This window comes from Poeciliopsis prolifica, unplaced genomic scaffold (assembly GCF_027474105.1).
Source record: "Poeciliopsis prolifica strain line A6 unplaced genomic scaffold, Auburn_PproV2 SCAFFOLD066, whole genome shotgun sequence".
Lineage (NCBI taxonomy): Eukaryota > Metazoa > Chordata > Actinopteri > Cyprinodontiformes > Poeciliidae > Poeciliopsis > Poeciliopsis prolifica.
The window spans coordinates 909,723-933,994 of record NW_026562441.1 but is presented as its reverse complement, the minus strand read 5'-3'; the positions used below and the strand labels follow the sequence as shown (position 1 = coordinate 933,994).

The 24,272-nt window shown below is 39.3% G+C and overlaps 3 pseudogenes; 2 read left to right on the top strand and 1 right to left on the bottom strand.

The window, feature by feature from the left end:
- Positions 1-437: 437 nt before the first annotated feature.
- Positions 438-5,330, bottom strand: LOC129351381 (coronin-2B-like; annotated as a pseudogene).
- Positions 5,331-13,675: 8,345 nt separating this feature from the next.
- On the top strand, positions 13,676-20,126 carry LOC129351398 (protein-glutamine gamma-glutamyltransferase E-like; annotated as a pseudogene).
- A 527-nt stretch (positions 20,127-20,653) lies between these two features.
- LOC129351384 (tripartite motif-containing protein 16-like) lies at positions 20,654-23,887 on the top strand (annotated as a pseudogene).
- The last annotated feature ends 385 nt before the right edge of the window (positions 23,888-24,272 follow it).

The window sequence follows — 24,272 nt, the reverse complement described above, 5'->3', positions numbered from 1 at the left end:
ACAAGCTGTAAAAGACTTAAAATATTTAATTATTAATACAAAACTTCATTTGATTAAACTGGTTCATCAAGTTTAACCTCCACAACATTTAGCAGTTTATAACAGGAGTTTCTCATTATTTTCAACAAGCTGAAAATCATTTAGGATCTACACCAATTGTTTCTTTTATGTTTTATAACATCATTTGCTTTTATATCAGTCAAAGTTATCTATACTTTTGAATGCTGAATAGTTTTCATGTCATTGCTTGAATCGTCACAAACAAAAATAAAGTGTTCAATATCTGGCTCAGCTTTACTCAAAGATTGTAATGTTTACTGAAAATTACTTTGCACAATCCTGTGAAAATGTTGAAAATTTTCAGAATTTGTCACCAAGATGCAACTTTGTTGCATTAGAAAACACTTCCAGAGTGAAGAGTCACCAGTTTATAACATTTAGTACAAACATGCATAACATACTGATGTTTATTAAACTTGATAATTAAATTTCATTTAATTATCAAGTTTTAATCTTATTTTCACAATTTTTATACATATAAATTAAACAGTTCTTTGTTTCCGGAGCAAAAGTGAAACAGCTTCCATGTCGTTAAGGTCAGAGTGAATAACTGACGGGGTCAGAAGGTCGCCCTCAGGTTGCTCCTGTTCTTTATATCCAGCTCCAGTTTCGCGATTCTCACCTGCAAGATGGAAACAAACAATCATTTTATACAGTTTTTTTGTTTTAAAGTGCCTAAACTTTGTGTGGATCGATGCTGGACCTATAGAAAAGCTTCTTGTAATTACTCAGATAATTAAACATCAATTATTAATAAATTGATACTATTTAATATGCAACTAAACACTAAATTAATCAAAAGAAGTTATTTCGGTCCTTAAATAACTTCTTTAAATTTAATGTCGACCAGTAAACACTGACACAAATTCCTGTTTGCTGTAATAGAAAAAAAAGAGAAAACATTACCTTACCTTGCTAAGCTAGCATGTTTCTGGATGACATTTGAGTGCAAATATTTATTCCTGGTTAGCATGTTAGTAAATTATTACAATTATTTATGATCATTTTAATGTTTTTAGTTAATCCTGTCGCGTTCAAATGTTCATGTGGGACAAAATTTTATTTTTGGAACCAAACAAATGAAGTTCTGCTAATGCTAGTTTAAGCTAGCTAGTTGAGATTAAGTTTAGCTTGCTAGCTGCTAACAGACGAACTGTTTGCCTTTGCTGTGTTTTTTACTCAGCATGCGGCATAAATGTTGATCAAATGTAATTTTTATTTTATTTATTTTTCAATACATTGTTGGTCTCTAAATTTTTTTTTTTGACCAAGAAAAATGCACATTTTCTTAACTTGTCAAACAAAAAGCAGACAAGCGTCCACATGTTTCATTATTTTTTTTATAAATTGTGTGTTTTTGCAGACCTCCTTCTGATGCAGCTCGTCCTTCAAGCCTCTGATCTCGTCCTGTTGTCTGTAAAATGCCTGCAGGAGCTGAAGCAGAGACTCGGTCACTGACTGTGTTCTGGGGTTTGATCCTGTCGTTCTCTGTGGTTCTGTTGGACCTCGCTCTCGGTGGTGGGCGGCGGTTCCTCGGCCGGTTCGCGGCAGTGCGGCGTGCAGCGGTAGAACCACAGCGGCCCGTCCGTGTCATCCGGCTGCCAGCCCGACAGGTCGCTCAGCTCTCGGGGGTATTTGGCGTCCTGATAGGCCAGCTGCTCCTCCAGGAAGGCCTGGAAACAACCAAACATTTGGACGGAACCGAGTGGAGACGTTTACACAACCAGAACCATCTCTACTGTTTTTATTAATTGATCAGACTTTGGTTCTTAAAGGTGATACATATTTTGAATTTTTCCCCCCTTTGGTTTCCAGAGGTCAGATTGATGTGACCCGGCGGCCATCTTGTTTCTTCTGGTTAACTAAACTTTGAATTAAGTTCAAAAAGCCACGAAATATAGATGAAAATAAAGATTTCATAATGCTGATTTTATTTTATAAATACTGTAACTTTATTCTGCTATGACCTTTTTCTTATAATATTCTCGTGCAACTTTATTATGGTAATATTATGATTTTATTCTATTCTTATTATTCTCATAATTATTTTTTTTCTCATTATGGCCCTGATACTCCGTCTCAGTGTTTTGTGACTAATCGTATCAGTACCTTTTCTATAAAGTCCAGGTGTGTGTTGCTCTGCAGCCTGACGGCGCTCAGCTGCCTCAACTGGTTTTTATCCACAGGAGTTTCAGCGTATGGGTTTTCCACATGAGCCTCCGGCCTCAAGGACATCAGCACCGGGCCTGAAGAGCAGCAGAGAGCCCTGGTAACTACTGACATAACTCTAACCATCTGTAACCAGTGGGATGTTTGTGAGGGTTAATACCCCTGTTGATGCCCAGCAGCCACTCCTGAGCCGTCAAAGCTGCCTGGTTTCCAGCCGTCATTGGATACAAATCCTGGTGGAAAACCTCAGACTGGAACAGCAAACCTCTCCTCATCAGCTGCTTAACCAATGATAACGACACAACGGGACGATCGATACCTGTTTCCGTGGTATGATCATCGACAGAGGCTCTACCAGGTCTTTGACGGCAATCAGCCGATAAAAACGGAAGATCTCACACACGCTCACATCCAGGCCGCGTTTCGGCATCACACCTGAAATCGCAACAAAAATACGAAACGTTTCCCAACAGATTTAATCTGAACTCTTCGCACTGTCAGCTATCAGTCCTTTAACGTTATCTATGATTTATTTATGAGTCCTGAACAGTCACTCATTGTTCAGTGTTTCACAATCCAATATGACATTGTTTTTGGTTTCTGTTGCCCAAACTGTGTATCCTGGTTCCTTTTTGCAGATCAAACTAATTTTAGGGATGTTTGTCCCCAATTTTTACTTCCACTCTATTCAAAATCTGTGTATGCTTCTTCATTATCAGCTCTTTCTCAAACCAAACTTGTTTTCTCCATTTGAAGTATTTGAATAGTTAAATCACTCCGACCCAGTCCTTTCTGTGGCAGCAGCGATCTGTACTCCATCAGGAAGCTGATGTAGGGTTTCTCAGAGCTCAGCTCGTAGTATCTGATGTTCCCGTCCCCCTGAAACACGACAACAACATTCATGCCGAACCTCATTGCTGCTGTTTTTATTGAGAGGCAAATACTTCAATCAGAAGTACTTCTACAATTTAGACCAAAAACCTTGTAAACATCACAGGAAATACACTGAGTGGTCAATAATACTTTACTGAACTTGGGAAGCATGTTAGTGTTCAGACCCAACATGTTACATTAATTATTCTGGATTTAATTAGCATTTTCAAACCTTTCCAGCCAAGTAGAGCATCTGTGTATCAGGATCGTAGAACGGGAAGAGAACTCCTGCAGATCCGTCCAGATCCTCTTCATACAGAGGCTCTGATAAATCATCCTGCACAAATAAAAGGTCAAAAAGATGTTTTAGGTTTAAACAAGTGGAGACACAACTGATTGGTGCGGGAGGTTTTGGTGCCTTTGTGCAGCTAATGTTCTGGGTAAGAGGTGGATCAGGACGCTACATGTTTATTGAAGTGAACTCTTTAGCGGTTTGAATGCATATGAACGCATGAAAAACAGGAAGTGGACTGCAACGCAGGGCATTCTGGGTAAGTTCAACCAAAACAAACACGCTAGGCTAGTGCTAGCAGGGGAAATGTGTTGTGGTCTTTTACAGAGGACAAGAAAAATCCTCCAACCGCTAAAATCTGACGCTTTTCCATTTTTGTTTACATTTTGCAAAGAGGGAAGTTGCTCCAGGTTCTTCTTCTTTCAAATTGTTTCCTTCAGTGGTTCTTGCAGCGCCCCCACAGGCGAGGAGAGGAAAAGTTTTTTCAAAAGGTTTGACTCAATGCAGTCTGAAAGTGAACTCCAGCAACTGAAAATGTAAAAAAAATGAAGCAATTTTTCCCCCAGCTGAACCCTGAACTAATTCTGGCTGCTGGGTTTAAACTAAAGTCTTACTGGGTCCCAGAGGATGATCTGTCTGTGGTTCCAGGGCGAGCTTCCAGTGGACAGGAGCATCTTTAGCCCTCTGATGTATAAAACCTTGTTAGCCCTGTGTGTCTTGTTGCTGGAAACCTGTAAAACCAAATAGTAACATGACTACCAAATCCACCAACCGACACAAAAAACTCTGAAAAAAGCCACCTGTAGGATCTTCCCGGTCCGCGGCTCCAGAACCCGAATCTGCCGGTCTTTAGATGTGACCGCCAGTCTGCTGCCGTCCATGTTGAAGCTGACGGACAGCAGCAGCGCCTCGGACGGGTAGCAATGGTGGACGGGCATCAGAACCACCCGGACCGGGTGTCTGATAACAGAACCGGAATGGGACACGTCCCAGAGGAGAACCTGGAGAAGGTTCCAGTAAAACGTTTGTGCACAAATTGTCTTTTTGTTTTGTTTTTTTGCAATTGTGAAATAGTTTTTTTAATCATCAGCGGAGAATCAGAAACGTTTTGTTATTTTCGTTTTGACCTTGTAGTCGTAGCCCGAGCTGAGCAGCAGGTTCTCTGCAGTTGGATGCCACTCAATGATCGCCACCCTCCTGCTGTGGCCCGTCAGAGTCTTCCTGGCCTTGGTGAGGTTCTGTTGGACCCCACACACTGGAATATCCCAAATCTTCACCTGCGTACATAGAGGATAAAATCATGATTTCATCCTCTATGTTGACATTTCTACTGACCTGACCCTGATTTTAGGTTCAACCATAAAATAAAGTCTGAACCAAAGAAAACCTTTGGAAATGAACCTTTAAATGTGAATAAACAAAGGGAAACATGGCTGCTTACAGTGGAGTCTTCAGAGCAAGAGGCAATGCAATAATCGTTGAACGGATTCCATTTGACGTCCAGAACTCGGCCGCTGTGACCACAAACCCTCGGATAGTGAGGGTCTACTCTCCCCAACTGGAAGACATTTTACTTTGCTAAATTAAACTAATTATTTAAACATTTCTAACTAAAAGTTTAGTGTGTTGAGTTTTATTTGGACAGTAGACGGACAGAAGGTCAGTTTAACAAGCAGCAGTAAAATGATTGTTGTGTCGGCTGGACGTGACCCGAGTTTGACCTCCATACACAATGAATGGGCAGGACGAGGAAGGCCCCGCCCCCGCGCACTCCGTCACCACGGCGATGAAGCAGGGATTGGCTGAGCAGTAGTGGTTGTCATGGACGCTTCTGTGTTGGCAGGCCGTCGTAGCTGTGCTCTTTGGTCGCTGGCTTCCCGAAGACGTAGCGAAACTTTGAGCACCGGAAAGACGAGCGCCACGACATCTGGAGGACAGGAAGTGACACACAGGAAGTCGGGACAGTTTCACACCAACCACAGAGCCTGAAGGGGCAGTACTGTGTTTCCAGGCACATTCTGCCGTTTTATAGGACAATTACTCTTTAAGTCTTTAGAAAATGGAGCTGCGCCTCGAAGGCGGAGCTAAGTCCTCCCAGGCGTTTTGTACAACTATGGTTGCCATGCAGATTAAAAACATGCATGAAAAAATCCAGTTTTGTTTTTGATGAAGAAATAACATAACATGTTGATTTTACACAGTACACTGCAAAAACACCAAATCTTACCAAGTACTTGTGGAGTTTGCAGGGCAAATATTTTAAATCAGACAAAATTAGGAGCTTAAGGTAAAAATGTCTTAATAGAGATAATAAGATTTAAAACTTACTTCTACTGAAAATAAAACGTTTGTTTTTAATCTCATTTTCCTCCCATGTTGATCCTCAGTAAAATCCCAGAACCTTCTCTGCCAAACCAGCAGCTTCGTTATCGGTCCTGATCAATAATGCATCCAGTCGCAGTTATTGGTTCTCATAATTTATAAATAATAAATCAGCTTCTTTCATGCTTCATGTCTTTAATTGCACCGTCGGTTCACCTCGCAAATTGAAAACCTTCTGTACAAAACGCTTTTAAATATTTATGCTACATCCCGTCTTTTTGCTGAGACCGACGTCCGCTGACCTTTGACTTTTGCTGCTAAAGATCAGTTGACTGGGCAAAGAAAATGTAATAAGTGATAAAAATGTTTAAAGACAATAACACAAAGTTATTTAAAGTTACAAACTTTCTCTGACTAAAAAGATGGATAAAGTCTCACCTTGAGTTGGTAGAAGTTCCTGCTGCTCCTCTTCCTGCAAACAAACGTGAATATAAGTTGGAGAAACGTTTTAATTCTGGATCTAAATATAAATCGACCCGACCCTCTTACTGGAGGCTCCCCTCCTCTTCTTCTTCTTCTCCTTCTTCTTCTTCTTCTCTTCTCTTCTTCTTCTCCTTCTTCTTCTTCTCTTCTTCTTCTTCTTCTCCTTCTTCTGATCCATGACGTCTGGCCTCCTCTTCCTCATTAGCTGAGCCGTTTATGCTCGGCTGCTCAGCGACAAAACACCCAGCGACAATCTGATACGACGACAGCCACACACACACACACACACACACACACACACACACACACACACACCACACACACACACACACACAAAGAAAACCCTAATGACGCCTGTCAACATGAACTTGAGGGAAACAAACAATTGACTGCGAAATAATTTACATTTGAATCTGATCTGATTTCGCTGCATTATAATAATAATTTACCGTCCCTCTTGTTATGTTGAACTTTGACTAGGACACTAAAGTGTCTTGACAAAATAAAACATTGTGTTGTGTTTTTTTTGTAATTCAATATAAAATACATGGCAGCCATTTTTACAATACATGGAAACATTCAATGAATACCTCATCGTAACCAAACTTTTGTTATATATATTATATTTTTCTAGTCAGCTGTGAACAGATTTTTGTATTTTCGTTTGTCTATTTTTTGTGTGAATGTTTTTTTTTTTGTTGTTTTTTCTTGTTTTTGTCACGTGTTGGGGTTTTACTTGTTAACAGTGTTGTATAAAACATAAACTCTGTAAAGAACACGCTGTGAAAATTGATAAAGTTAAAAAAAAAATCAATATAAATGAATTTATATGTTTTAATAAAAAGTCATCCTTCTCAATATTTCTGGTCCAATAACTGCTCAGTATTTTTGTTTATCAGGGTTGTTATTGTTAATCTGTTTTTGTTTTGTTTTTTACATATTTTCTAACACTTACAACTTATTTGTCAATTTATTAGAGCTGAAAGCATTAGTAGGATCAATTGTTCTAAATCAATTACTGAGATAATCCTCAAATAATTTAATAATCTGTTAACTGGTTTAGATAAACCTGGTTCATATTCTGTGATTCTTTATACAAAACCTCCTATTAATCACCTTAATTAACCTTCGTTAATTGAATGTTGATATTAAAAGTATTTTTAGCTGTATATTCAGTCTTTGCTACAAATAATAAAACATTCAGCAGAGTGCTATTATGACATTGGAGGTTTTGATTTAAATAAAAGCAGCTTGTCTTGTTTCTGGGCGGATTCTTCAGAACATTCTGACATTCTGATGAAGTCACAGCGGCGCTGACAGCGGTTCCGGATCTGGTTCTGGTTCTGCAGCGTCTGCAGCTCTCGGCTTCAGTTTGTTGGGAGATTTTGCTGTTTTCATGTTAAATCTACTAAAATCAGGTAGGAGAACAGAAAACAATCACAGAGTTTTCACACAGGAAAGTTTGAGTTTAATGTGGAAAATGACAGAAATCTTCATAAGTTTTATTTTTAACTAAATGAAGAAGAAACATGTTCACCTGTTTGTGGTTTGAAATAGTCATCAAAGTAAATAAATGCTATTTTTTTTTCTCTGCTGCATGTAGATTAAAGCCAATCATTTCAAGCCATCACTTTTTTTTAGTTCAGGTCTGCTCTAAGAAAAGGAAAATCAAATTAAAATTTAATTTAAATGTTTATTTTTGGGGATTGTTGCTGTAAAATTTGCATTCAAATCTTTTGGCTCGGCTCAGTTTCAGGTTCATGTTTTATCTTGTTTGTTAGTTGAGTATTTTATTATTCCACCATCCAAATTGACTAAAACAAATTTAAAAATCTATATTTCAAAATATTTGTCGGCAGAAGGAGATGAAAAACGTTTGAAATAAACTGAATTTAAATGATGGTCAGAATCATCATGAGGCCATTTTTAGTTAATTAACTTTTGTTTCTGATTTCTTGTCTTTGCGTTTTATAAATAATGAACATGTTTATGATTTTGGGATTAGTTTAACAGTCCAAGCAGAGGAGCTCGAAGTGTGATGTCATTTAGCTCCAAGTTACGTCCAAAACACCCAAACGGCTCAATTAGTGCAGATAATTAGGCCTTTAATTGGCATCATCCTAATGGTTACATCACTAGTTATTCTAATAACAGATGTTTAAATCCTCAGTAAAAACTTATTTTGCAAAATGGTTTATAAATGCATTCAATTGTAAAAGTGGCTCAACTGTTGACAAATTAACAGGATCTAGATGGAATTTTATAAAAGTCGTTTTTTCAATAAGAAATATGAAATTACAATGAAGCCATTTTATTGTTTTTGTCAAAAAATAGATGAATATGTAATAATAAATTGAAATGTGGTTTTACTTCATTTTAATGTTGAAATGACTCCACTTCCAAAACAAATAGAATAAATATAAAAAAGAATATATGTCTTATCTCAAATGTGATGCGTTGAAACCTGCTGACCGGCTGCCATATTTGGTCAATGACATCACAGGATGAAGAACATCATTTTTCAAAATTGTTCATTTTTACTATTTTAAACTATTTTAAACGTTAAATAAAATTCAACAAATTAAATTTTCTAATCAAGACAAATGAGAGCAGAAAGTGAAGCATTGTGGATCAAGAGCCATATACCGGAAGTGGACTGTAGCGCAGGGCATTCTGGGTAAATGCAACCAAAACAAACGCCAGATGGAGCCTGGAAATGACTTGAAGACTTTTACCAAAGACAAAAGTGAAATTATTTTGTTCTAAAGTCCAACAGCCACTAAAATCCGCTGCTATTCCACTTTTGTTTTCATTTAATAAAGAAGGAAGTTCTGCTCAGTGTCTTCATTTTCTTCTGTGTATTTTGTTGCAGCGCCCCCCCTGGTGAGGAGGGGAACAGATTTTTTAAATTAGTTTGGTTGGTTTTGCACATCAGCTGAAAATGTAACAAATGTTGCGGTTTCATTCTCTAATTAAACCCAGTCAGGTGTGAAAATACACACTGCAAGAAACACATTTTATTGGTCTAGTTTCTACAGCAAATCTGAAATAAGACAAAACTGACATAAAATTAACATTTTAACAAGATAAAGGAACTTTCAATAATTCCTCAATAGGTATGTTAATGTTTTCCCACGTTACTTCACTTATAACATGGGAAAATGTGAGGTTATAAGTGAAATAATCTGCCTGGAGAAGTAGTAAATTTGATCAGTATTGAAGAATTATTTACTCTTTAGTTTCTTCTTATTCAAGAAACTAAAAAGTTTCTCACTTGAAACCTTTTAGTTTCTTGCAAGAAACTAAGTACAATTAGTTTCTTGCTATTAACACTGCAAGTACACTTGAAAAAGTACACTTTTGCAATAGAAAATAAACTGAAAATACTTAAGATTTGTGTGTTTTATGCAGTGCACACCTGAAAGCCCTGCGTTATAGATACTCAAGAAACTAGAGGGATTCATGACTTACGTCTTTATGCTGATGACATAATTGTGTATTTTCGAGTGGTAAAAACTTTCTGTGCCGATTTATTTCAACATAATCGACATAATCTCTGTTTTAGTTTGTTTACCTCAATGCAGCCAAACTCTCCAACCCCTTCGCCAAAATCCTCCCAGCTGACACAAGCGTTGATGTGCATCCGTTTAATGGTGAGGAAGCTCATATCAGCTCAAAGCCATTTGTTTGAATTTTGCTGTTGGAGAGATGCAGGATGCAGGTCAAAACCCAATGTCCATTTTGGAAAGAGCTGTGATTCTTTAGAAACCACTCAGCGGTAGGAAAAACACAAACCCAGCAGGTTTTTCTCCAGCAGCTGAAACTCACAGAAACAAGACGTAACATTCTCAACGTGTCGCTCAGGACGTTTCCAGAAAACTCCCTGATCGTCCGTGAAGCGCTGAGAATGGACCTGCCTCGGCACCTCGTCCTCAGGAGAGTCCAGAAAAGGCTTCAAACCATCGGGTCAAACTACACCGACCTGAAAGATTTGGTCGCAGACCTGTTCGAACAAGATGGCCTCCCGTCGTCGCTGGACCAGGAGATCCCCATGGAGACCAACCAGCTGGAGGAGGCCATGATGATGAACAGCCCCGTGGTGAAGGACGCCATGCGGCGCGGCGTGCCCCCTCACCTCATCAAACCGCTCCTACGGGCCAAAATATTAAGAAGTGGCGCCCCCTACTCTGACATCCGTGAACTGCTCGCAGATGTGCACAAACATTAGATTAAAACAACCAATTTATCAATAAAAGTGCTCACACTTTTACAGTAGTGTTGGTGTCCGGGTTATCAACGTTTTGGCACTTTTATTAGATTCTGGAGGAAATCTGAACCTGCTTTACTTTTGTTTCCATCTGGAGACTGTGTCAAACCAACCAAAACCCTTTGAGCAACCAGTTCCCCTCCTCGCCTGCGATGGCGCTGCAGAAGGAGACAATATGAAAACCTGTAAATACTAAACACAACTAAAACAAAACACGTTAGTTCAGCACTGACAGGAGAAATGTCTTCTGGTCTGAACCAAAAACAAAAGAGAAATCACACAACAGTCTGACGCAAATCTATTTTTGTTTACATTTCACAAAGGTAGAAGTTGTACTCGGTGTCTTACCGTTGTTTAATTGTTCTTGGTGCAGCGCCACCCCAGGTGGGGAGGGGTAATAAGTTTTTCAAAGGGTTTAGTTTGTTTGACTGGCAAGAGCTGAAAAAATATGTTGCAGAAAATATCCTCTAGTTGAGCACAATATTTTGGCTACTTTAAATTAATAGGTTTCTGGGAGGAAGAGGAACATTTTCCAATAAAATGCTACAATTATGAAATAGTAATTAATCCTTGGTTTAGTTTCAACTTGAATTATTTTTGAAATTGTTAAAGATCAAATCATTTCAATTATATCCTAATATTTGAAAAATGTTCTAATCTTTTCACAAACCCTGACTGGTCAAACCTTGTCATGCAGAAAAATCTTGTCAAATTTTCACAACTCAGATTATCTTTGGGTTTAATCTGAAAACTGTCATATTGTGTTTTGCTCTCATTGTCAGTAAAATCAGATAATCCGTTGTTTGTTGTCTGAACACAAGATTCAGTGGATATTGGAGACAAAAACGTTTCAGAGTGTCTTTAATATCTCCAGTCTGGACTGGGACCAAATTATTTTTACCCACCATGAGATAACATGATATAACATATAACATGATATAACATGTGAAATTACACGACATTCAGGGAATATCTCTGCAAGTCGTGTTGTTTCAACGTTAACAGCACAGCAGCCGACCAGGAAGACAGTAATCATGTTGAAAATTGATACACACTTTGACTTTTTGAAGATATTACATGATAGCAACAGCTGCAAACTGATACTTTATCACTAAATGACACTTAGTTGGACACAGAGTCTACTTTTCTTTTATTATTTGAAATCAAAATGCTATAAAAACTCTTCTTACACATTTGTCCACAAAACTGTCATTTTTTGCAGTTGAACTTGTAGTGACAAACATATCAGTAACTTTATGATGCTGTTTATATCTTTTCTCACAGCTTTTCTGTGCTTCTCTTCTTGCATAATCGTGTTTTGTTCATTTCCACTGATCTCTGAACTACAGGGAACAAAGAGACTCGTTTAAAAACTACCAACCCTACAATGAACTACAATAATCTGCTCTCGGTTTGGGAGGAAGAGACGTTTCTGTAGAGCTCAGTAAATCAAATCAACAGTATTTGTACCTGAACATCCTGATGTGTTGTGTGAAGCTGCAAAGTCCAAGACAGAACATTATATTTAGTCGAATTTATAAACTTTCCCATTTACTTTATATTGTAACATAATATTAACGTAACAGTTTTGGGAGAAAGTTAGGAGTTAATTTGCCTCCAGAGATCAGATGGTTATCAACTATTGATAGATCAGTGAAAGTCAGAATACTCTAAGCTATATTCATGTATTGTAAACATGATCAGTAAATACTGCACATAATTCCCGGTCAGTGATCCATGCACCTGATGGCGCCTGCAGAGGAACGTCTGATAAAACCAATACAGTCAACGCTTTATCAGACGTTTTCTGTAGACGTCAATGTCTGTCAACGAATAGCAACGATCAATCAGCTATTTAACAAGTTCACTGGACCTGCTGCAGCTTCTCCAGATGTTTGACATAGTTTTATATTGTTTAGCTGCATTAAGCTGCAGGACCAGAGATGTTATCTGATGAGAAAGTGACCAGATTGTCTCCAAAGAAGCAGGAGATGCTGACACACGTTATAAGTTTAAAGATAAAAATAAAATAAAATGTGAAGCTTATGGTTGGAGAAAAGTATGAAACAAGCATCAGAATGAGCAGTTTTAGGGCCTCTGTCACTTTAAATCCAAATGAGCTGCTGCTGGCGACGTCATGTTTACAGTGCAGGTGAAAATGGCTGAAAACAGATGAACAGAGAACAGAAACACCAAACAACCAATACAAAAATGTTCAAAACAGCTAAAACAAAAAACACAAATCAAGCAGTAAAAACGTAGATTTATTCAGTTCATTTGTTAAGTCACAGGTTCCAGTTGATCGATCCCAGTTATCAATAAATCAGTTTATTATTGAAGCAGTTTAACATGTTTCATTACAGCGACTGTGGAGAGGAAGAACTCCCCTCTAACAGGAAGAAACCTGCAGCAGAACCAGAACCGCGTTCAGAACCAGCAGCCATGAGAGGAGATGGAGCAAAGACCCAGGAGAACTTTCTGTTCATGGAAGTGAAAAGCTTCAGAGGGAGAACAGTTCGGTGATGCAGCATCATGCCAGGCAAGGCCCAAACCCACGACCTCAGTGACCCCAACCACCGGCCTCTGCAGGAAACCCTGGAAGTGTTCCTGGCGCCCTCCATTTGGACCTTAAGCTTTCTCAGCAGTCTTCCTTAAAATGCTGCAGGTATCGTTCTGTTAAGTGATGAGTTTTTGAAAAGTGATGATTTCACTCTGAGTTTTTAAAGGCCTGAAACTCGTCCTGTTGTCACTATTAAAACATTTCTTTACTGAAAATAAACTCCTATATATTGCTGAAAACTTATTTCTTAGTTTTGTAATATTTCAAGTGTACGAAGATATTTCCTCTAGAAGCTAGACAAAAATGTTGTTTTTGCAGTGCAGCTTTGCATTTTATTGTTATGTGAAATAAAGGTAAATCAGATTGAAGAGATCAAATCAACCAGGGACAGAACATTGTCTATTGTCATGAAGCTATTTCAGAACCTGTCAGGTAAATTCTGCATGTGGTTGATCCACCTGCTGGATCCTCCATCTGATTAAACCTGAACAGCAGCAGCTACAGGCCAGCAGCACATTTTTGAAGTTCACTGAACTATGACCTGCAGCAGTTTTACCACATGTTTCAAATAGTTTTCTATGTTTTTAGCTGCGATAAGCTGCAGAACCAGAGATGTTATCTAATGGAGGAAGTGATCGGAGCCTTTAAAGCTCAGGCGGCTGCAGAACCGCTTCACTCTTCACTTTCAGATCCTGCAGAACCGACAGACAAGATGTGCAGCGTGGCAACCGGTGAGCTAACACTACACATGGAAATGTTCAATTTATTATTTTTAAAGTAAAGCGTAACTCTGACACAGTACTTGGTAGCTTATTTTACTCTGTCGTGGTTCAACTCTTAAATATTTCAGATTTTAGTTTATTACTTATGTTGAATACAAAATTACAGAAGCCAAATAATATCGAAATGGTCTGAAATAAAAGCAAGTGAAACATTTAAACAAGAACACCAAATATTTTAAAAATATTTTACTTGTTTCTATTCAAACTTTAAAAATATTGTGAAGTACATTTTTGACATTTTGAAAGCGACTGTTTGCTTTCAGCAAGAACAACATTCCTAATAAACCTGCTTCTACGGGAGACAATTAGGGCAAAAATTACTTCTTACTTTAATCTCAGAATTCATCCAGAATTTATATCATCAAGCATGCTTCATCTGAATTAATTATTAAATCACTGGATTTATTGTCCAGTCGCCCTTTTCTGTTTGAGTCTGTTTAGTTTTGGTGCTGATGTTTCATGTTTCTCCAGCAATCAAGAGAGTGGACCTCCACTGCCATGCCAACAATGTCGCCCATAATACCCATGAAATCTCTACCAGCCAACTGATTGTGAGACGAGGGCAGCCTTTCAGCGTCACGTTGGAGCTGGACTTCACTTTCAGCACATCGGAGCCAATCAAGCTCATCGTGGAAACAGGTGCCACACTTTCAACCTTCAGCAACATCCTGAAGGATGAAGAGCTGCATAGAAATACATTTACCAGCCACGTTATAACAGCATCAGCATCATCATTTCTGTCCATCCTTATTGGTCCTTTGCATGTGATGTCACCTGTCCGGAACTCCGCCCGCTCCGCCATGACGGACGTCAAAACATCCAATGCTAGTCTAAAAATTCGGTTTCTAAGGTGCTTCGGGTCGGTTTCTAAGCTAACTGTTTCCAACTTTTGTAAATCCCGGCCTCTTTGAGCCCAACCGGGTCAGTTACCTTCACAGACAAATTAGCTCGACTCCAACAAGTAAAAGCCTTTAATAAACTGACAAAAACAACTTTGGAAAGAATTGTGACGTAGCTGCCAAGGGTCAAAACAAATCAGGAATCTACTGAAGTAGAAATGATTTTCACTTGTGTACTGAAGCGATTCTCTCCAAAGGTCGTTATCCATCACCAAGCAGAGGGACCAAGTGTACTTTTGGTACCAGAGGACTGATGTGTGGTGTGGGCACTAAAGCTGTCTGGAGCTGCAGCATCGACACCAAGTCCTCCCTGCAGACCGGCTGTGTGACCCTTTCCGTGACCCCTCCAGCTGATGCTCCAGTGGGGAAGTACTCTCTGTCCATAGCGCTGGGGAGGCCGTCGGCCGTGAAGGAAAGCCTGGTGGTGCTTTTCAACCCCTGGTGTCAGAGTGAGTACTGACTCAAGAGAAACTTTCCAAACCCACCAAAGACGGAGAGATGGGAGGAAACTGCTCAACAACAGAAAAAACCTTGAAGGATCCCATGTTGGTTGATTCATTGACAGGATCTTTGTCTTGGTTTGCAGATGACTGGGTGTACCTGCCTGATGAAAAGGAGCGTCAGGAATATGTGATGAATGAAAAGGGACACATCTACAGAGGGACGGCCTGCTACTTCAGTCCAATGTTCTGGGACTTTGGACAGGTGAGGTTTACAAGAATACATCAATCATATTTATTGTACATTCAGTAGCAGGCAACAAACACATTCATTGGCTGTAGCTGTAACTGGGGGTGGAGTTCCTCAAAAGTCTATCCTGGAGTCCGTCTTGATTTAGGTACAGTTACAAAATCCATGTTTACCAAATTTCTGGGTGTTTTTTTTACTACTTTTTTATTTTTATTTTTTATAAATCTGTCCTCCCTTAAGACAGATTTAAAGAATCATTTCAATCTTTGTTGAACTGCTTGGAAAGCACCAAAGATTGGTTGTTTTGGTTTATGTAGATCAGATTACTCGGGTGGATTCACTAAATGCCTCCATAAACCTCTAAAATGTGATTGAACACTCACAAGCAATGACCGTGGATTCTGATCTTTGGCTAAAGATCAGAATCCACGTTGTTTGTTGTTGACAACAAGGACCATAATCTTTGTTGTTGGCCAAACAACAAAGTCAGCAATGCTGATAAGGAAGTCGGCATCGTCTTCTTAGCAGTTTGAGGAAGAAATTGTGGATACTTGTCTCAAGTTGTTGGACTTCAGCTCAAAACAAGAGTCTATCACGATGATGATGTTTCAGTTTGCTGCAACCTCATTTATATTGGCCGTCCTTTAAAACTGCAACCCAACAAATCATTGCAGTCTTTGTTGAGCTGCTTAGAAAACACCACAGCTTGGTTGTTTTGCTTTATGTGGACGAGTTGAGTCAAATACCTGAACTATGAACGTCTAAGATGCCAAAGCAGTGACCATCCAGTAATCTGGATTTTGATCTTTGGCCAACAACATGCTGGTGCTCATACGTCCAGCATTCTGTTTCTTACAGTTTGAGGAAGAAATGGTGGATATTGCTTCAAATTGTTGGATGTCAACCCAAAACACAAGCGAGACCCTGAAGATGATGTTTCAGCTCGCTGCAACCCCATCTATGTTGGCCGTGTGATCAGCGCCATGGTGAGGCCAAACCTTCTCAAAAAGTCTCATTTAATTTAAACCTTTATATGGATTAACATTTCTCCATCTGACAGATCAACTGCAATGATGACATGGGCGTTTTAGAAGGATGTTGGGATGGCGGCTACCAGGACGGTGTTTGTCCAACCAGATGGACCAGCAGCATCAGCATCCTGCAGCGCTGGTTTAAGAGCGGCTGCAAGGCGGTGAAGTACGGACAGTGCTGGGTGTTTGCTGGCGTGATGTGCACAGGTGACGTACATTTATTTCATTCTCTACTCGTGTTGCCGTTGCGTAAAACCAATTTAAATGCCGTCTGTTGTTCTGATCGCAGTGATGCGGTTCTTCGGCATACCGTGCCGCGTTGTGACAAATTTTGTGTCTGGTCATGACACAAACAACAGCCTCACGATTGACGAGTATTTTGATGAGTACGGATTAAAACAAAGGGGAAATGCAGACAGTATCTGGTAAGACCAAACGAACAATAAACTCAAATTTTTAACAACTATGACAGTCCTTAGTTCGTTTGCTCCTTTTTTCTCAAACTACTGTTTGAAATCTTGGACTTGCTTTTGTTTGAAATTGGACAAGAAAGTGAGTTCAGCTGTTAAATCAAGTTTCTTTCATTTGTGTCTTTTAGCAAAAGTAAAGGTGCTTTTATTACAATTTATTGCATTTAATCTAAATGCAATAAATCAATCTTCTTTACTGGTTTTAACTGGAGCGCAGAAACAAGAAAATCCAACACCAGTGTTGGCTTTCTTGCATCGGCTGCCGATTTTAAGATTCTTTTCATAGTTTCCAAACTGATATCCCTGGTTTATCTTCTGCATTTATATTTCATCCAGAACAAATGATAAATTATTTCGGTCCATTAGTTAAGTTAACTTGTATAAAACATTTTAACAAGGCTAAGTGCTTCACATCATCATAAAATACAAAGTCATAAAAGACGCCATGCAGTAAAGAATTGATGTTGACATTTCTTCATGCCGTGCAGGAACTTCCATGTGTGGGTGGAGGGTTGGATGAGGCGGCCAGACCTCGACCAGGGTGGCCGCTACGATGGCTGGCAGGTCTTCGATCCAACTCCGCAGGAAAGGAGTGAAGGTTAACAGTTTTTGTTCTTCCGCTCTAATGAAGTTTGCTTTTGCAAAGGTTGCTGAAGTCGGATCTGTTTGGCTCAGGCGTGTTCTGCTGCGGTCCGGCTCCGGTGACGGCCGTCCACGACGGCCACACCAACCTGAAATATGACATACCCTTTGTCTTCAGCGAGGTCAACGCTGACATCGTCAAGTGGAAGGTCAGAACGGCTTCCTGATGTTTTAATATGGAGCCCAAAATCAATCAAGGTCAGAACTTATGACCTAAATTGGGGCCATAAAGTTTAATCAAAACAAAAGAAAAATTTCACAATTTTTTTTTACTGTTTCAAATTATTTTTTTTCCATTTCAAATGTTAGGTTCTTTTGTTTAAAAATGTTTCAAATCTTTAATTTTTCAGTTGAAAAATATATTTTTTCAGTTTCAAATCTCTTGCTGTGCCATCAGTAACATTTCGGACGTGTTTGATCTCAGATTAAAGCTGATGGCTCAAAGATAAAAATGAAATACCTCACTGACACGGCGAAAGTGGGCCAGAAAATCTCCACCAAGGCCGTTGGCAGCACAGCAATCAATGATCTGACAGACGCCTACAAACACAAAGAAGGTAACGATGCTAACGCTAACTCTCAAAGGCTGCGGCGGATTTGATCAGTTTTAGTTATTTGTCAGACTAAGCTAAACATGCACTAGCAAAAGCATCTTGAGATGATTTCTCTGCTAGAAAAATAAATCCCTGTCAAGTCACTTCTCGAGTCAGAATCATATCTGTCAGCTAAACAGATATTAGCTTCTGCTGTAGGTTGATGGTAATATTAGTCCCAAACTGACCCAAAAACTGTTTATTCAGCTGAGAACAATTCAAACGTTTATCCTCACCAGGCTGCACAATGGAGAGAGTTGTCTTTGACGCGGCTGTCAGACGGTTGAACCCACCAGGCCACCATGTTCTGCACGACCCCCAGGAAGTCCTTGTGCCAAGAGAGGTGGAACTGTCATTGAAGGTAAGTTTGACTTGAGACACTTTTGTGTGAAAGTATATCAGAGTGAAACCATCAGATATTTTGTCTTATCGACAGGAAACCTGTTTAAGGAATTCGCAGGACATCAAACTGAACCTGAAGCTGAGCAACAGAGGCCGCGGAGTGAAATCGATGTCCATCGTTGTGAATGTCCAGGTCACAAACTACACTGCAACCAAAGTGACGAACATCCTGCATGATTCCCATTTCCAAAAACTAATGGCTGGACAAGGTCTGTCCATGAATCACCCAACTGATCGATGTGATCTGTCCTATTTCAATCAGTTTACCCAGTAACTCTGAAAACTAACAGGAAATCTCATGCAGGGTTTATAATTTTATATAAAAACATTTTCAGCCTTCTGGGACAATCATCAATGCCAATAACTGACATGTTATAGCCTAAATGTCTTCCTTTTGCCATTCATGTAGTTGTGAATATTCCCATCCTGATCCCGTACTCGGCCTACTGTAAGTACGCCGCTACCCACGACAGCATGAAGGTGTCGGTCGATGCAACAGATGAAAACGGTGACATCTATGAAACCGACACTGACATCACCCTGGAAGAACCGCCCATCTCCATTAAGGTCGGACAATTTCCTACCAGGAAACCGAGCAGAGACAAAATAACCCTGAGGACAGGGTGTCCAGAGTGGAGCCCGGGGGCCATTTGTGGCCCTCGAACTGATTCTTGGCCCCGAATGCATTTAAAAAATGATACAAATTTGGCCGTAGATTCAAAAGGAGTCTTTTAATTTTTAATCAGGGTGAAAATTGTGACCAACAAAATTTTCTTACACAGGGATATTTAAAGTCCAACTCAAAGTTTTTATGTTTATAAATAAACTGTAACTAAACATAAAACCAAGTTTTCCACAGACTTTTATTGAAAAGCCGACTTTGCTGCATCCAAATCAGCTTTTATTCTTTCTTAAACAGGATGCGGGCCTTGACTGTTTAAATGAAAGTGAACTGTACTGCAGAATGAATATACTGCAGTAAATCATAATTATGACATAAAAGTAATGAAAATAGCATGTGACGTTTGCTCCAGGTTCTGGGTGAAGCTCGTCTGCACCACCCGGTGACGGTTCAGGTGGAATTTCAGAACCCGCTGAATGAGACGCTGAGGTTCTGCTCTTTAACCATCAACGGCTCCGGACTCTTCAGATCTGAGTTCTTTGACAGGTAAACCTGTTACTCTCTTTTGTTTACCAATTCAAAGTAGGTTTAGCTGTAGTAGAGTTGACTTGTTTTCCCTTTATCTAAATGGTTAAATGTGATTCAACGTTCTAACGGGATTCCTCCTGTAGCATCAGAGACCTGCCAGCCAACGCCACTCTGAGGCACCAAATCCAAACGACCCCCTACAGAGCTGGACTGAGGACAGTGGTGGCCGACTTTGACTGCAGCGCCTTCAGAGACGTCAAGGACAGCTGCACCGTCTACGTCAAGCCTTGAGTCTTTGCCTGATTCTACAACCTGCCACATTAAAGCTGGGCTTTTGGGCTTTTTGGGGACAGATGACCAAAAATATTTTGTCATGGTTTATTGATTAATTATGCAAATTGTTGCATTTATTTTATTGGGTTAAACATTAGGTTGTGTTTGTACGGCGTTGCAAAATTGTGTAATTTGGGGAATACAGAATGCTGCTAGAAACTATAAACTCTTCTTAAGCCAAAGACTTTTTGTTTTCTTGTAATTTTGTGACAACAAAGAACTTTTCAATCCCTAAAAGGTATTTTGAATCCACAATGTTAAGTTCTCTAAGCTTTTTGTCTTTCAAACATCGTAGTAGCGTAATAAACTAATTGATGTCAGTTACAGGGATAGTTAAATATCATCTGCATAGAATTGAGTTATTTCTGTTTACAGGATCTCAGGGACCTGAGAGTTCTCCAGTTTTACTGACTCTCCCTTACTGACTCTCACTTACTGAACCTGGAGATCAAGAAGACATGCAGCAAAGGTCCAGTGATTGGAAACTGAACCCAAAATGGTGCCCACTATTCTGTCTAAAGAACATTTTAACATCTCATTTACAAAAATACAAAAAAAACATAGAATGTTTTCTCAAATGGAAAGGTAAAATACCTTTATACTTAAGTTAGCTAAACGACTGCACATTTAAACAATTAAAATTGCTGTTGGGTCAATGTTTAATCTCCCAATTTAGGATATTTCCTTTCATAGACATTTATACAATAACTGATTTATTAATGCAGTACTTAAACTCAGTCCATAGGGGGCGGTAACGCGCCACTCGTTCAACAACAAGACGACCGATGACGTAGCGGAAGTAGAATTTTGAATCGTTTCGTCCGTGGAGTTGCTGAGGCCACTGTGATGCTAAGATAAAAACAAATACCAGACATTTTCCGATCATTTAGGCAGAAAAGACCTGGATGCGGATCCGGTACCGCTCGGTCCCCGAGCCCAGTTGTTCTGTTTCATCAGGTAAAACCAACAAAGCGGAAATAAGAAATTATTACCGTTGTATTCTTCGCTAGTCTCGTTTGTTAGCGTTTCTGAACAAAAAGAGGCGGAATAATCAGCTTTATTAACTGTCATTTTTAGTTTATATTCTCTTTATATTAGAGGGAAAGTTTATGAAACGCAAGAATTGCTTTGGTGTTTTAATTTTCTCTGGTTTTGAGTGTTTTGATTGTAGCGGAAGTTAGCCTGTTTCTGAACCTTAAAGCCGTTTTTGTTTGAAATTGAATGGCCCTTCGTGATTGGCTGGATATCTGTGGTGACGTAACTCATGTGGAACGAGTTAAATTTAAATTGTTTTGTTTCAAGCCTTGGGCACAGAAATGTTTTAGTCTCATGGGAACAATGCAAAATTTTACAGATTTTTACTGCACACATTAAATATTCACAAATCTTTAGAAATTTTACTATTCTTTAGTTGTTTTGTTTTCTTTTTACTTTTATGTAAATTATAATGTTTATTTGGAGCGTGGCGGATTGTTTCTTGGCCTGACAGTGACAAAAGGTAAAGTTTAGTGATTTTGTGGTCATTTAAATCTTAATTAAGTTGTTGGCTCTATAAAACAATAAAGAGTTGCAAAATGAGCAAACAATGTTTCTAAAACAATACCAGGCTGCAGGTCCACCTGTACAGGAACCAAGCCAGGTTACAACTTTTCTATCACTGGATTCTTTCTTAAGACCAAAAACTAAACATTGTGTGACAAACTCATAATTGCCCTGAAGTTTGGCATTAACTTGATTAAAAACCATATAATGCACTGTAAAACAAAACCTCATGTTAAGTAGCAAAATTTTAATGAAAACCAATAAAAAAACAGACATTTTCATGGTAAGAAAACTTTCTGCTTAGCAAAAATTAAGCATTTTATACCCATGTACTTACCATTTCAATTTTTTCTAGGTAGTTTACTTCCAAAAATTGTCCATAATGAAATTAGATGTTTTTTGTCACAATTGGAGTGTTTGATAAAACAAATAATTTGTTTTATCTACATATCTTTAGGTTACAGAAGACTTTGACAAACAAACATTTAAACCTAAAACAACTGCTTGATTTGAGCCGACTTCATCTCCAATGAAGGTTAAAAAGGCACCAAGCAAGACAAAGCTGCAGCAGGAAGCCATCTACTGCTCCATCTGTCTGAACCCACTGAAGCGACCAGTAACTATCGCCTGTGGACACAGCTACTGTATGAGATGCATAAATCTCTACTGGAATGGAGAAGATCACTCTAGAGTCTACATCTGTCCTCAGTGCAGACAGAGCTTCACTCCTAAGTCCATTCTGGTAAAAAGCACAATGTTTGCTGCTTTAGTGGAGCAGCTGAAGGAGACTGGACTCAGTAAGACTCCAGCTGATCACTGTTATGCTGGACCTGAAGATGTGGCTTGTGATGTCTGCTCTTGGAGAAAGATGAAAGCTGTCAAGTCCTGCCTGGTCTGTTTGGTGTCTTACTGCAAAGAACATCTCCAACCTCATTATACATCTGCTTTTGATAAACACAAGCTGGTGAATCCCTCCCAAGATGCTACAGGAGAACATCTGCTCTCGTCATGATGAGGCAATGAAGATCTTCTGTCGTACTGATCAGCAGTGTATCTGTTATCTCTGCACTATGGATGAACATAAAGGCCATGAAACAGTCCCAGCTGCAGCAGAAGAGCTGAGAAGCAGATGAAGCTCCAAGTGAGTCTGCACCAAATCCATCAGAGAATCCAGGGCCGAGAGAAAGATGTGAAGCTGCTTCAACAGGAGGTGGAGGCCATCAATGTCTCTGCTGATAAAGCAGTGGAGGACAGTGAGAAGATCTTCACTGAGCTGATCCGTCTCCTCCAGAAAAGACGCTCTGATGTGAAGCAGCAGATCAGATCCCAGCAGGAAACTGAAGTGAGTCGAGTCAAAGATGTTCAGGAGAAGCTGCAGCAGGACATTTCTGAGCTGAAGAGGAAAGACGCTGAACTGAAGCAGCTCTTAGACACAGAGGATGACATCCAGTTTTCTCCTCAACTACCCCTCACTGCCAGCACTCAGTGAGTCTACAGGATCATCCAGCATCAAGATCCGTCCTCTGAGACACTTTGAGGACGTGACAGCAGCTGTGTCAGAGCTCAGAGATAAACTACAGAAAATCCTGACAGAGCCATGGACAAACATCTCAATGGCAGTCAATGAAGTGGATGTTTCTGGTAGAACCAGAACCAAAGACAAGAGATGAATTCTTAAGATATTCACAGGAAATCATTCTGGATCCAAACACAGCACATAGGAATTTGATGTTATCTGAGGGGAACAGCAAAGTAACATCAATTGACCAACAACAGTCTTATTCTGATCATCCAAACAGATTCACTGAGTATTATCAGGTCCTTAGTAATGAGAGTCTGAGTGGACGTTGTTATTGGGAGGTGGAGTGGCACGGAGAGTTAGTTTATGTCGCCGTTTCAAACAAGAACATCAGCAGAGCAGGAGGATTTGGACTCAATAACAAATCTTGGACAATATGTTGTACCACAGACAAATACACATTTCATCACAAAGGCATTCCAACTCCAGTACCAGGTCCAGTTTCCTCCAGAGTGGGAGTGTACCTGGACCACAGAGCAGGTATTCTGTGTTTCTACAGCATCTCTGGAACCATGACTCTCCTGCACAGAGTCCAGACCAGATTCATTCAGCCTCTATATGCTGGGATCTGCCTGTCTGGTGACTCCTCTGCTGAGTTCATTAAACCTAAATAGTCAGCAGTGATCTGATGTCCAGACTGTTACAATGTGTGTTTAAGTTTCAGTGTCTTTAGTCTCCATTATTACTGCTGAGTTAATTGTTCTGTCATTTCTTCACTGAGATCATTGAAGATAACTCTGTAATCTTTATAAACAGGTCAAGTCTCCACTGTCAGAGGGGAAATTCATGTAAATATGTTCAAAACACATTAGTATTGATTTGTAGAAAGAACACATTTACTGTTATTTGCATCATTTTACAAAAAATGTCCCTTTCATGAAGTTATAAACATTTGTAAAGCCATCATTAAAAATGTGAAAAATGATGTAAAACGAGCCTTATTTAAGTTATTTTATTTTTACATTTAAAAGAGGATGCATGAAACAAATGTACAGACTGAATAAACACATTTTTGTAAAGTTTAGGTGGAAAGAGAAAATATATTTTCGTGCCTTTTATAAAATGTCTCTAAGATCACATGTTTAGTTAAATAAGCTAATTAAATCTATATTTTATTTCCAAACTACGGTGAA